The sequence below is a fragment of the Ranitomeya imitator genome, chromosome 3 (assembly GCF_032444005.1).
Source record: "Ranitomeya imitator isolate aRanImi1 chromosome 3, aRanImi1.pri, whole genome shotgun sequence".
Lineage (NCBI taxonomy): Eukaryota > Metazoa > Chordata > Amphibia > Anura > Dendrobatidae > Ranitomeya > Ranitomeya imitator.
Window position 1 is genome coordinate 43,565,475 of NC_091284.1, and position 14,982 is coordinate 43,580,456.

At 43.2% G+C, this 14,982-nt stretch overlaps 1 protein-coding gene across 1 annotated transcript in view; it reads left to right on the forward strand.

Annotated features, from left to right (window-relative positions):
• Positions 1-14,982, forward strand: part of HUNK (hormonally up-regulated Neu-associated kinase) — an 88,115-nt gene that overhangs the window by 715 nt on the left and 72,418 nt on the right. The gene's annotated exons all lie outside the window — the stretch shown is intronic.

Here is a 14,982-nt window from a genome sequence, read left to right on the forward strand (position 1 = left end):
ATATATTGCAAATATTACAATATACTGTATCTACATACATATACGTACATATATATATATACATACACACCCACTTGCATGCATTTCATGCACAACTATATATATATATATATATATATATATATATACACATGTGCACTGCATGCACTAATTATATATACACACACACATGCATTACATACATATATTTTGCAAATTCAACAGGATAACTTGTACATGCTTTTGAAAACAGCTCTGTGAGTACAGCACTATACTGTGAAATCCTATATATTTTTCTCCATTTACTTCCACATACTCACTCACAAATATACATGCATGATACAGCCACATATATACCTGCAATATGGACGTGTGTATATGCATTCTATTCTATCCTCAAATCTTTGCAAACAAATCTGACTACACAATTGCATGCTACATGTATATATATATATATATATATATATATATATGTATATATATATATATATATATATTCTACATGATTTCATGTTATACAGTAATTTCATATTTATTTTTATATATATATATATATATATATATACATACACACACATCACATATATGTATATAAACACACTAAGTTACAGTTTAGCATACCGTATGTGGAGTTGTTGCATTGTTTGCACAAACATTTCTATCTGCGAGATTCCAGTGTTTTCCACGGACACAGGTTTCCCATACTGTACCGTCCTTACGTTATTGCTTTGCATTGGAAACAATTACTATTATTGTTATCACTGGGCTTAGTCGCTTACTATTGTTCTCTGTTTTTTTTACAAACTTCTTTTGAGAACATGTTTGCAGAACAATGTTATCATTATCTTTTTTTTTTTGGCATCAATAAATTATCACTTTACGTTCGTCCAATATCCAGTTTGTCAATCAGATGGCATAAAGAAAGGGAACAGTAACATCTGTTTACTAGACAAAGGGAACGGCCTGAGCCTGTAGCTTTACTACGGCGTGATAGTACTATGGCCTCAGTGTGCCACGTCGCCAGCCTTGTGATAGGAATGTTTATCATGGTGACAGCTTGGCATGATCCCACTGTGGACTGAATGAGACATTGTGCTTCACCCTTTAAGGCACTATGAACTGATTTACACTATCGCTGCTTTTTTAGCTTTTTCTTTTCTGCCAAATGTGATAATTATCAACCATTATAGCAATAATGGAAGGAGCAAAAAAAGTGAGCTGTGCAGACACCGCTGTAATGTCAGCTGGCTTTTCTGTTAGCTGGCAGAGCTCTATTGTATGTATACAGAATACATATATATATGTTGTGCTTATATTTGCGTATAATGCCTGATGAAAAAATATGCATTAATTAACAGAGGAATAACTGAGCATGGACACTGAGGTTCTTTGCACTGGAGATATATGAGATAAAGTACAGATCATGGGGGCAGGGATTACACCAGACTTCCCCTTAAACGATACCACTTACCAGCCTGAAAGGGATGATAACAGAGAACAATAGATTGCAGACATAAAGATGAAACAGAGTCTTTCCTAAAAGGGCTATTTTTATTTATTTATATCATTCTGGATTGCTTTATGTAAAAAAAAATAAAAAAAATTGCAAAATAATCAATTACCAATCGTACGAGTGATCAGTGAAAGTATCTAGGTCATGGTGCTCCTTCTGTTGGCCGCTATGATCATTACTTTACTACTCCTGCATTTTATAAGTTGTGGTCTTTGGGGTTCGTTCTCTTACTATAGGGTCAGCAGGCCATAGATTATGACATTATATGTCCACAGGCTTCAGCATGTTGGATGGGATCTGCTGCTTGCTGATGCCTTGGGCTGCCATGACGGGGCAGCAGAGACCCAACGGGACTGGCTCTTTCTGTCTGTTTCCCTTTGTGTTGTTCCCCTGCTCTTGCTAATGTTGGAGGAGAGGATGATCAGGCTCATAAAGAAAAGTATGACGAGCACTATTCACATGTTCAATTTTCACATGCAATTGCTGTAGATGGGACACAAGCTGGTCCGAACACTGGTCCGCTAACCTCAGGGGTGGACGTATAATTGGTGCAACCTGTGCACGAGGGTCCAAAAGGTAAGGGGGTCACATCTGCCTCTAAAGCAGGTGGAATTGTATATTATGGGGAGCTATTGGGCTGTAACAGGACCTTATGTTGGTCTTGCACAGGGGCCTCTTCTGTCTGTGTCCGCCAATTGCTAAAGTCAATGAGACAATTCGCACCAGCGATTTTCTGCAGAGAACCTCAGGAGAGAGAATGCGCTGCTTTGGAAACAGTGTCAGAAAAGTCTCTGAAGCTCCAAGTCCATGGGTCACTGAGAAAGTAGAAACAGATTACTGATTCATCTCCTTTGTAAAATCCATTGATGAAACACTAAAGGGTCTGACTGCCGCCTCAGCTGTAGGGTTAAGTGACCCCCATAGTATGAGATGGCTAAGAGCTCTCTGCTCGCATTATGTTATTGTTTTGGCAGGTGAAGCGTGGTAAATGGACGCTCAGAATCACTAATCCCATATCAGCCCAGCATGAATAGAAGAGGAGAGCGCAGTGAGTGCACGTTTTGCTCTTGCGCAGCTTTGTCCTGACTTTCCGCGGTTCCAGACACGGCCGTACAGCTATCTCTACAGTACAGCTAAATGCCTGCGGCTGTTACTAAAGCAACGAGCTTCTGTGCTCCCTCTATGTGGTGCATGGAAATAAACCGAATGACTCCAGCAATAAGTCGTTATGTAACGTGCGGTAATCAGCGGCCATCAGCTTAGCCGGGGTTCTCACATCCGACATTCACGCTTCAGCCACGTTCACACTTTCAGTATTCGGTCAGTATTTTACATCAGTAGACCGAATACATCAGAAGTGGGTACAAAATTAGAAGCAGCGACGCGTTTCTATCACTTTTCCTCTGATTGTTCCACTCCTGGTTTCGGCTTACAAATACTGATGTCAAATACTGACCAAATACTGAACGTGGCCTTCAAGTGAGGACTGCGATTTCTGGACTGACTGAAACTCAACAGCCCTCATTCAGTGGCCCCATCGGGGCTTAAGTCTGAACCCTCCCCAAAATGGAATTTGGGCATATGCGCCGTTAGGGCCATCGACTGTAATGGTGCCAACATGCGCTCCGCCATGCATCATTTTCGAGTGTATACGCCTAGTAGCGCCATCAGTAGGCGTATATGTCTGAAAATGACGCGCGTCATAGGACATGTTGACTCTGCCGGCACCATCATAGTCTATAGCCCTGACAGAGCATACGCCTGAATTCCGTTTTGTGGGGAGATTTCGGGCACAATCCCTAATGGGACCAATGAATGGGTGCCAAAATGCAGTGTGAACTCACCCTAAGTTATGGTATTACATGTTGGAAAGACTATTTTAAGGGATAGTAAATGGTTTAAAAAACTTCTTTTTACTTCCAAAAGCAGCTCCACTCCTGTGTACAGTAGTTTGCATGGACTATTGCAGCTCTGCCCCATTCACTTCAATAGGGTTTTTACTTAAAGAAATCAGCCATCTTTTACTGAATTAGAAGAATCCCATTAATGTGTGCTAGACTCCGAAGCAACCTAGGTTCTTTATAGAAAAAAGTAACGATGTGGCCCCATAACAAAACATGGGAACGAGCCACACTCCAAAATATAAGCTTTGCCTCCTAGTGAGCCCAGGTCTTCTTTCTGACTTTACTTCTTTTCCGACATTTTCCCGCCTGCAGTTCACCTCTGAGCGGAGACGGACCTCTGATCTGCTGCAGAATAGTTCAAATATCCAACACCCCAGTACTTATAGCCATAATTACAGATCTTAGTAATCATTGTCGGCCATAACCCGTCCTTGGCAAAATGCCAATCTGGAGATCACTGCAGGGCAAACAAATTGGCACCAAATTCCCATTTCTATGGCCAATTTGTGTCAGACAATGGATGAACCATTCTTCTTTGTGAGCCACAAATTCTGCTACATCTTGTGCCCTTTTGTCCCTTTTACCGGTCTGTTATAATCTGGGCTGCATGGTTCAATATACATAATAATAGTCATTATTTTGCTATTTTTTTAGGGATCGAGTGGGATTGAAATCTTATTAGATTTTGTTGTTCGATTACTAGCACGAACTCTATTTTTATCAATTCATAAATATCTTTTATTACATGTGTAAGAGCCATGTAATCTATTGCATTACCCCAAATTTCTACATTTTCCGAAAGCGTAATCTATAATGACCACTAGGTGGCGCAATAAAAAATATAAGAGCAGGTTGCTCCAAGAGTGCGGGCATTGCATTCTAAGAAGCACAAGAACACAATGGCAAGGAAGAAACCAGAAGGAGTGGAAAGATTGTTCCTCGCTCTGCCAGGGTGTCTTGGAAAACAATCTGTTGCAGTTTTTTTAAATCCAGATTTTCTGATGATGGAACTGTATGAAAATAATCTATTTTCTTTCGGCTTATGAGCACTTATACTTCTGTGAATATCTCTGTCCGATACAATGTCAAGGAGATATTTGAGTTTTCCTTATAAGTGAGGAGCAATTCTTAATCTATCCATAGAAGTATGAGGACGGATGACAATGACTTGTTCTCAAAAGTTTCGTAGAAATTGGTGTTAATGCCCAGGATGAAGAAAACAGCGCCACACCTGCCCACAGGTCGTCTATGGTATTGCAGCTCAGCTCCATTCATGAAAATGGTAGATCAAATCTTGGAAAACCTTAATTGTTCCTTTAAGACACTGGATCCAATCTGTCCTAAGCTTTAATGGGAAGGAAATTTCAGGTCTGCAAGAAATGACACTTCCTTTATTAGTTTTACAGTGATAGCCAGGCCCGGAGTCCAGAGACATAACTCTACAGTACATATACTTGTGAATGTTGCAGTAGGCCCTCTGTCCAATCCAAAATGATCAATAACAGATCGCGGTTGCGCATATCCGGTGATGTTTTTCTTCCTGAGATATGGCCTCATCCTCCCTGTACAGAAATCTAGCCTTTTTATCCAAATGGGCGTGGACATAAAATCATTTATGCTGGAGTCTTCTTGTGAACCACACCCACTTGGTCAAAAATTGCTAGATTTACATATAGAGAAGAGGGGTCATATCTCAGGAAGGGAACTGCTGCATCAAGGGCCCTTATTGAATTTGCGCCTTTTTTTGTCTAGTTTTTAATGTTTTGATTTTCATCAAATTCTTCTCATTTTTGTACTTCTATATGTGTTCGAGCACGATTTGATTCTACAAATGATACTAATATAGATTGCTCATGTATAGCAAGAGACCTTTTCAGAATGCATACCTTTCAGCTAGGACCTTTGACATATTTGGTTAATAAGGGATGCCCCTGTACCTTGCGGACCCTACAAAGGAGGTGTACCCTTAGTAGGCAGCCCTTGTCATTTCAGAATCAGACGGATCAATGACTGATGATCTCACACGTGATGTCACGGTGCAGGTGCGATGATGTCATAAGTCTCAAACACGCGGCCCAAGACACCCATACTCAACATGTGTCTCGCTATTGACTACCCACAATTTTGGATAAACTAGGGTCAAAGGTTGGAAAAGTTCAATTCTTTTTCCAAAAATAATGTAATAACCCATAGATGAATTTCTCCTGGCAGCCAGCTAGGTTATCTGCAGACGTTTGATCGCTTCTGTTCCTAATTCTTCACGTGAGTCATCATCCACATTGGTACAGCTCGTTCCAGAACACCGGCTATCTCGATACGTGCGGCAGAATGTTTTCGAGACATGAAAGGGCCATTGTCTTCAGCAATTCAACCACTTTCCCAGGGATTCCCACCTCTCCTCATCACCGGTGGGGTGACTCAACAAGCACACTACTATTTCGGAGTGAAAAATACATCAATGGTTGGATAAAATAACCACAATAGCCACGTCATTTAACGTCGCGCAGTACGAAAGTGACTGTAATTTGCGCACGGTACGCCCAGTAACTACTAACTTGCATTTTCCCAAAAAATTCCACCTCGGCGCTCTGTGCGCATACAGCTGCGTATTATTCATCGGCTGTAAATAGGAAATCATTGCACGCCGGGTGGCAGAACATAAACAGATCCGCTTTGTGTCTTCTGTATTGTACGTGCTCCCGTGTTCTTTACTTAACAGGTTTTTTATTCTTCTCCTAAAATGCTATAGGATTGGAAGTGACGAGAGGCTTGCCTGCAGATTCCTACTGAAATTAACAATCAGAACAGATTGGCTGTGTTTGTAAGAACATAAAAAGCAAGAAGAACAAAGGATATAATTTTTTCCCCCGATTTTCTTGTAGTGTGCTCCTTCCGACTCTAGATGGCAGGGTAGTTGAAGAGAGGCGTAAAGGCGTCAAAAATAATCAACCTCTGCAAGGAAATCAGCCCAAGGTTCCGAAACCTTTCACCGGATTGTCACGGTTCCTTGTCTAATGCACAAAAAGACAATAACACTACAGTGGTTCCTTCAACCCACTTGTCAGAAAATATCATAGCATGGTCTTTAAAGAAGATCTGTCACCGGCCATAATATGTCTTTTGTTTAATGCCACTGTTCTCCTCAATCCGGTGATGTTTTTCTTTTGTTCCTGGGCCTCTCCGTTCCTGAGATATGGCCTCCTCTTCCCTGCAGAAGGAATCTAATCTTTTTATCCAAATGGGCGTGGTCATGAATTATTTTATGTGGGAGTCATCTTGTGAACCACACCCAGTTGGAAAAAAAAATTTGCATAGGGAAGAGGGGGGGGGTGCTTTTGTAGATGGCTGATAATCATTGTAGAACCGTTCATTAGACTTTTGTGTCTAGAATTAATAAGGATTTAAGTCCAGAAAATATAAGTTATACTGAAAGGGATTGTCCAGGACTTTAATATTGATGGCATAGCCTCAGCGTAGGTCATCAATGTCTGATTGGTCGGGGTGCGACACCGTGCACCCCGCTAATCAACTGTTCCGAGTGTTGGTGGCGGCCGAACTGCTAATTAACGGAGTTGCACAGCTCCATCGACTGTATAGTGGCCGCTGCAGGGTACTGCACATCCGCCTCCTAGTCAAATCAATGGGGGGCAGATGTTCAGTACCCAGCCATGGCCACTAGTGCGTCGACGAAGCTGCGGTGTACCGTAACGGAGTAGTTCCGGCTGCCGACGATGTTGTGAACAGCTGATCAGTGGGAGCCATCAATGTTGTGGGAGCCATCAATGTTACGGCCCATTGAATAATTCCCCATAAAACGATACATTAATCTGACCAGCTTCTCCTGCTCTGAAGCGTGCTGCTGGAAAATCAGGCTTCATGCACAATGTGACAAGTTCCCTTTGTACAAAAGCATCTGTGTGCCCAAATATTAATAAACTTAATAATAAACTTAAAACAAAAACATAAATGTTTCCGTTTTTTTTATTTACGGTGAATATTGTTTTATTGTTGCACAGCAACAGTTCAGAGATAGATGATGTCGGGGAAGATAAGGCTACGGCATGTCTGACAAGATAAGCCACCGCTAGTGATGAGCGAACGTGCTTGGATAAGGTGTTATCTCAGCATGCTCAGGTGCCAACTGAGGGACTTTGGCATGCTCGAATAATGTGTCCCAGTCCACGCGCCTGCATGTGTTACGGCTGTTCGAAAGTCCAATCCCGCATGTTTTGCGGCTCTTGAACATCCGCTGGGATTCGAACATATTTTTTGAGCACGCCGAAGTCACTCAGCTAGCACCCGAGCATGGCGGATAACACCTTATCCTAGCATGTTCGCTCATCAATAGCCACCGCCAAAGGAGTCTGGCAGCGGTTCTATCGTACAGAACACAGGAGCGCCTTTTTATTTACTGCAAAGGGGCGGGGTTCTCAGAATTTTTAATTATTCTCTGATTTATTACCCAGTGAGCTCCGCCCCCTTGGAATTGATCATAAAAATTTGCACTGAATAAAAAGTTCCATATCTCAGGAATCGGACTGATAAAAAAACAAACGAAAGAATATTCAAGAGAGCAAATACTGAACACTTTTGACCTAATGACAAGTCCTCTTATAACCGGCTCGGAAAGTCCTCTTCTTGCCGGCGGCGTCCATAGTTGTAACAGCTGGTAACAGTTCAGTAATGATCCTGCATCAGATTACTGCCGTCCACCGCAGGTTATTATGGTTTGCTTCCTGAAATTAGCTTATAAGTGTAATTAAGACCACTTCGCTTTCCACTTTTAGAAACTGACAAATAAACTTAAATTAAGAAGTCATCCACGTTCATTAGTCTGTTTCACATAGATGGGTAATTAAGGAAAGGAGGAAAGTGTGGGCTGCACATCGGCCTCCATGCAGCTGTAATACTGCGCCCATAAACCTTTGTAGGACCGGACTGGACCTCCTCATGCCCCTGGTTTAATACAGACGATTATAGAAGTTTATTTGTTGGTGGATTTTATACTAACCTAATGGAGAATAGACCCATAACGTGGTGCTGTAAAGAGACACAGTTGACAGTGTTTTCACATTGCATTTCCAATGCGTTTTTGGAGATGATTTTCCAAAAATGTGTTAAAAACGCAAATATTTTACCTTGTTTTGGAAAATCGTCACAAAAAAAGCATCCAAAATGAACACGGCTTAAAGAGATTGCCCGCTAGTTTTACATTGATGCCCTATCCTTAGGATAAGGCATCATTGTCTGGCTGGCCTTGGTCCTGCACTTGGCACCCGCCAATCAGCTCTTATTGGTGCCAGCGGTGACGGCCGTCATCTGGAAGAACTGACTTGCGGAGCTTGGCTGTGTACTTGTACTGGTCGTCGTGGGGTACTAAACATCCGCCTAAGGCCGGTTTCACACGTCAGTGGCTCCGGTACGTGTGGTGACAGTTTCCTCACGTACCGGAGACACTGACTCACGTAGACACATTAAAATCAATGTGTCTCTGCACATGTCAGCGTGTTTTCACGGACCGTGTGTCCGTTTGAAAAACACGGAGACATGTCAGTGTTCGTGGGAGCGCACGTATTACACGGACCCGTTAAAGTCAATGGGTCTGTGTAAAACACGTACCGCACACGGATGTTGTCCGTGTGCAGTCCGTGTGCCGTGCAGGAGACAGCGCTACAGTAAGCGCTGTCCCCCCAGTGTGGTGCTGAAGCCGCCATTCATTTCTTCTCCAGCAGCGTTCGCTGGAGAGAAGATATGAAAAATCCTTTTTTTTTTTTTTTTTTGGGTGTTTAAAGGGACTCTGTCACCTGAATTTGGAGGGAACAATCTTCAGCCATGGAGGCGGGGTTTTTGGGGTTTTTGATTCACCCTTTCCTTACCTGCTGGCTGCATGCTGGCTGCAATATTGGATTGAAGTTCATTCTCTGTCCTCCGTAGTACATGCCTGCATAAGCCTTGTGCAGGCATGTACTACGGAGGACAGAGAATGAACTTCGATCCAATATTGCAGCCAGCATGCAGCCAGCGGGTAAGGAAAGGGTGAATCAAAAACCCCGCCTCCATGGCTGAAGATTGTTCCCTCCAAATTCAGGTGACAGTGTCCCTTTAAAAAAAAGATCCCTGTCCCCAACACCCTCCCACCCCCTGTGCACCACCCGGCTGTTAATAAAATACTTACCTTACGCTGTCTCCTGCACGGTGCGTGTGGTACCCAGTCGGCACACGGATGCCGCACGTGTGCCACACTGATGTGCCACGTGAGCACACGGAAACACGGACACGGATAATTCCGGTACCAATTTTTCCTATACCGGAATTATCTGGACGTGTGAGACTGGCCTAACTATTCAATTGAAAAGGAGCGGATGTGCGGTAACAAGCCGCGGCCACTACAAGTAGATGGCCAGCTCCACAAGGAAGTCCTTTGCTGGCTCTGATAACAGCTGATCGGCGGGGGTGCCAAGTGCCGGACCCCGACAGATCAGACATTGATGACCTATCATAAGTATAGGTCATTAGTGTGAAAGTAGAAAACCTCTTTAAGGGTATTCTCTAATTTTAAGGGCTACAATGTTGATGACCTACCCCAAGGGCTTCTACAAATGACCATATTTTTGGACCAAAATGACCAATGTTAGTCTATGGTGCCACTCACACAGGCTCGGACTGGCTCACAGGAGAACAGCAGAATCCTCCGGTGGGCCATCACCCTCTTATATCAGCGGTACTTAGTGGAGAGAAAACTAGGAGACAAGAAGCGCAATAGGGTCTTATGCGATGATACAGATAAATAAGAGATGTAGGACCACTCACCTGGTATGGTTGCAACACCTCTGGCGTTGGTTACCGGTGGGCCCTTGGCAGCACAGTCCTACACTGTACTCACGTGTCGAATTTTTTCCTCAAACAGAGCCGGTCCAAGGGAAAAAATGAAGTATTCCCGAGTCTGATTCAATATTCGGATCACACTCAGCCATGCAAGTCAATGAGTCAGTGGAAATTATCAGACTGCACTCAGATGACATCTAAGTGCAGTCCGATTTTCATGGACTGATAAAATGGAGAAGATGGACACTTATTTTTATACATCTTCTCCTCATTCGAGAAAATTGGATCACACTGTGATCACACTATGCTGACCCTCTGCTCAGAAAATAAGTATAATAGGCCCGACATCAGTGTTTACTTTCAAAACTACTATTGCTATGGGCATCAGCTCTTTTTTTGGTGCACCATTTTGAGTTCCTCCTTTGCCTGGTGCCCATAGCAACCATTCTACCCAGCAAAAATGAACATAATGGTTTCTCTGGGCAACCGCTTTACTCCTCACCTCCATTAGTATTAATGCACGTCCTTCTAACATAAAAAAAACTGTCATTGTTATCCACGATAACCAATCAGAGCTCAGCTTTCATCTTTGAAACTGCTCTGGTAATATGAAAGCTGTGCCGTGATTGGTTGCTATGGACAACAGAGACAGTTTTGATAAATCTTGTGTTTACGAGGCTCGGAAAATTCTCCCTATATTCACGGTGGATGTCAGTGTAATAATCCCGTTGAGTCATCGTGTCATCCTATTGAGCACGTTCAAGAGTTTATATCGTCTGAGGATTTACGGTTTAGAGTAGGGTTAATACCAAGTACTGATACATCGAGATTACTTTTGTGTTAGATGCGGAAGTGTAGTTTTCAGAAACGTTGTGTAATCCTTCGCGCTTTGGGATATGTCTTGGCATTTCATATAGGATTATTGTGTCATAAGGAACAAATTGGTTTATGAAGTATCACCTAGGGAGAGGCAGACGGGGCGCGGACATGGTCTTATGAGCAGGGACTCATGATATCTCATGTCATAGGACGCAAAAATGATTGAGGGGGTAATAACTCATGACCTCATACACACGACTCTAAAGGGTTGTACTCAGGGCCCTGGAGCCCCAGAGGCCCAAATGATCCATTTTGCCCGTATGAGAAGACCAATACTATAAAAGACCAATCATAGGTGGGCCCATGAGCTTCAGCTTAGGCCGCTGCCTACCTACCATGTGAGGTGGTCTCCTAATGCCGGTGTCCTCATAAATGTCAGAACGTGGACCACACATACACACGACTCTAAGGACACACCAGAGTGGCCATTGGACAGTACCTCCACTCGGCACTGTTTACTCCCCTCCAAGCAGAGGTGCAACTTCAAGCTCCTGGGCCCCAATATTAAATCTGGAACAGGATCCCTTACCTAAAGGGATGTCACTATAATAGGCGCACGGACTGCAGTTGTACTTGTGGCCCTGAAGCCCGGAGGCCCAAAATGATCCATTTGGCAAGACTAATACTATTAAAGACCAATCATAGCTGGACCCATGAGCTTCAAGTTTCACCATTGCCTACCTACCATGTGAGGTAGTCTCCTAAAAACTGTGTCCTCAAAGGTGTCAGACGGTCCACCATACTCTTTTACATCAAACAGTACGGTATGGGCCCATAGAGGTGCAAGCTGTAATAGTTTCATCACGGGGTGTACGTGACCTTTGGGTCATTTCAGCTGTTGGTCCACAGTCCGATTGCCCAGTTGCACATGACTGAAAATGTAAGTGTATGGAGGCATTTCCTCAGCCCTCCATTTAAAGAGAACCTGTCAACAAGTAAAAAATGGCCAGTTTTGCTCTTACTTTCTTTCCGTTGCTCTCCTGAATATTCCATTTTTTTTTTTTTAAACCACCATATGGCTTAGGAAGTATGATCCTCATTATTTGGTGCTCTTTAATGTTTTTGTGTTGTTTTTTTTATAACAAGGAGGTGTGGCCCACAAGGAATCATGTGAGCCACGCCCCTTTGTAAGGACCATAACGCTTAGCATTAAATAAAAAGGCCCATAGTTCTGGAACCAAACGACATATTTATAAAAAAAAAAGAAATGGAACTGCATACTCAGGGCAAAAAATGGGCAATTGTGACTTTTAAAGGGGAATTACAGCCCGATAGCTCCTCATAATGCACAATTCCAACTGCTTTGGTAGAAGACGTGGCCCCCTTTCCTCTTGGGCCCCTGTGCGGCTGCACAGGATGCACCAATGATATGTCCGCCCCTGCATTTTCCGGTGAAACCCTTTTAACGGTAATGATTTTACATGCATTCCGTTTAATAATGATATATATGTATATGTTTGAAAACGGCTATGTACATAATTCCCATAGGAACGAAAATTGAAGCAAACACAATTAATCTGTTATACCTTTAAGAACTTGAAAGGGATGTTGTATATAACACATTCCACGATAATCAGAATTCTCACCCACCAGCCATTGTGTTGTTGTATCTGTGATCACATTCTTCTAGGTGCAAGCGAAGTGTCTGTAATGAGGCTGAGCCGTAACCGTACACGCGTGGCATTTTATCTTTTTTTATTTAATTTTTTAAATGTATTAATGCTTGAAACTTCTCTCAAAGTTTAATTCTGATAGTTCATATTCTAAACCAAAATAGATCTTAAAGGGTTTTTTTTCCCACGGACAAAGTTCATTTTAATCTACATTTTAATCAATAGATCTTTCAATAATAATAACTTCCACAATTGGATGTGTTTAAAAAAAAATGTTCCCGTGCTGAGATAATGATAATCTTCTAAAAGTGCAGTGATTTTTGCGGAAGGTCTGCAAAAAAACCTCAGATGTGTATAGCACCATATATGTGTCTGTGAAAACGGCAGATGGAAGTTGTATGTGAAAAACTGACATCTGAATGAGGCCAAAGGGTATGTGCACACCACGTTTTTTTCATGCGGATTCCTCATGGAAGCACCTGAAGAAGCACACAAAAGAGAAACACCGAAAGTACTGAAGCGACTTGCTATGCACATGTTCCGTCTCTCGTCATTTCTTTTAACCTTGCAGCTGCTAAAACATGTGACCTGTCCATTCTCCAGGTGGCTTCCAAACCGACAATTTGTGTTCTTGTGCTCATATCCTTAAGCTGCTGCTAGTGATGAGTGAGCGTGCTCGAATATTGTGTTATCTGAGCATGCTCAGGTGTTATCCGAGAATCTCAGGTGTGCTCACGTTATATGTTCGAGTCCTCGTGGCTGCATCATTCGTGGCTGTTATACAGCTGCAACACATGCGGGGATTGCCTGTTTGTTAGTCAATCCCCACATGTGTAGCAGCTGTCTATCGGCCGCAAAACATGCAGCCGCCAGGACTCGAACATAATATACAAGCACGCCCGAGATACTCAGATAATACCCGAGCATGGAGGATAACAACCGAGCATGGAGGATAACACCCAAGCATGGAGGATAACACCCGAGCATGGAGGTTAACACCCGAGCATAGAGGATAACACCCGAGCATGGAGGATAACAACCGAGCATGGAGGATAACACCCGAGCATGGAGGATAACACCCGAGCATGGAGGATAACACCCGAGCATGGAGGATAACACCCGAGCATGGAGAATAACAACCGAGCATGGAAGATAACAACCGAGCATGGAGGATAACACCCGAGCATGGAGGATAACAACCGAGCATGGAGGATAACAACCGAGCATGGAGGATAACACCCGAGCATGGAGGATAACAACCGAGCATGGAGGATAACACCCTAGCATGGAGGATAACACCCGAGCATGGAGGTTAACACCCGAGCATGGAGGATAACACCCGAGCATGGAGGATAACAACCGAGCATGGAGGATAACACCCGAGCATGGAGGATAACACCCGAGCATGGAGGATAACACAGAAGCATGGAGGATAACACCCGAGCATGGAGGTTAACACCCGAGCATGGAGGATAACACCCGAGCATGGAGGATAACAACTGAGCATGGAGGATAACACCCGAGCATGGAGGATAACACCCGAGCATGGAGGATAACACCTGAGCATGGAGGATAACAACCGAGCATGGAGGATAACAACCGAGCATGGAGGATAACACCCGAGCATGGAGGATAACAACCGAGCATGAAGGATAACAACCGAGCATGGAGGATAACACCCGAGCATGGAGGATAACAATCGAACATGGAGGATAACACCCTAGCATGGAGGATAACACCCGAGCATGGAGGATAACACCCGAGCATGGAGGATAACACTCGAGCATGGAGGATAATAACCAAGCATGGAGGATAACACCCGAGCATGGAGGATAACACCCAAGCATGGAGGATAACACCCGAGCATGCTCGCTCATCACTAGCTGCTGCCCATTCCTGGCCTCAGGTCACATAATGCACATCTGATGACAGTCAGACCCGATGTACAGAATATCAAACCAGGAAGATCCGGCGCACCACCATATAAAAGATAAAGAAGAGCCAGGGTGCAATCAGTAGAAAGAACAACAATGAAAATAGCAAGAAAAAAGAAACCACTGAATTATGCACACCACTGCAATGATAATAAGAAAAATACACTTTATTGATACACAACATTAAAACATAATTAAAAATAACCACACAGCTGTCACCATCCCAAGTGCATGGCATAGACCTCAATATATACCAAATGTAGAATAATGCTTAACATATATAGATACATGTACAAAAATATATTGGAGATATCCCTTATTACATGGCTCATGGG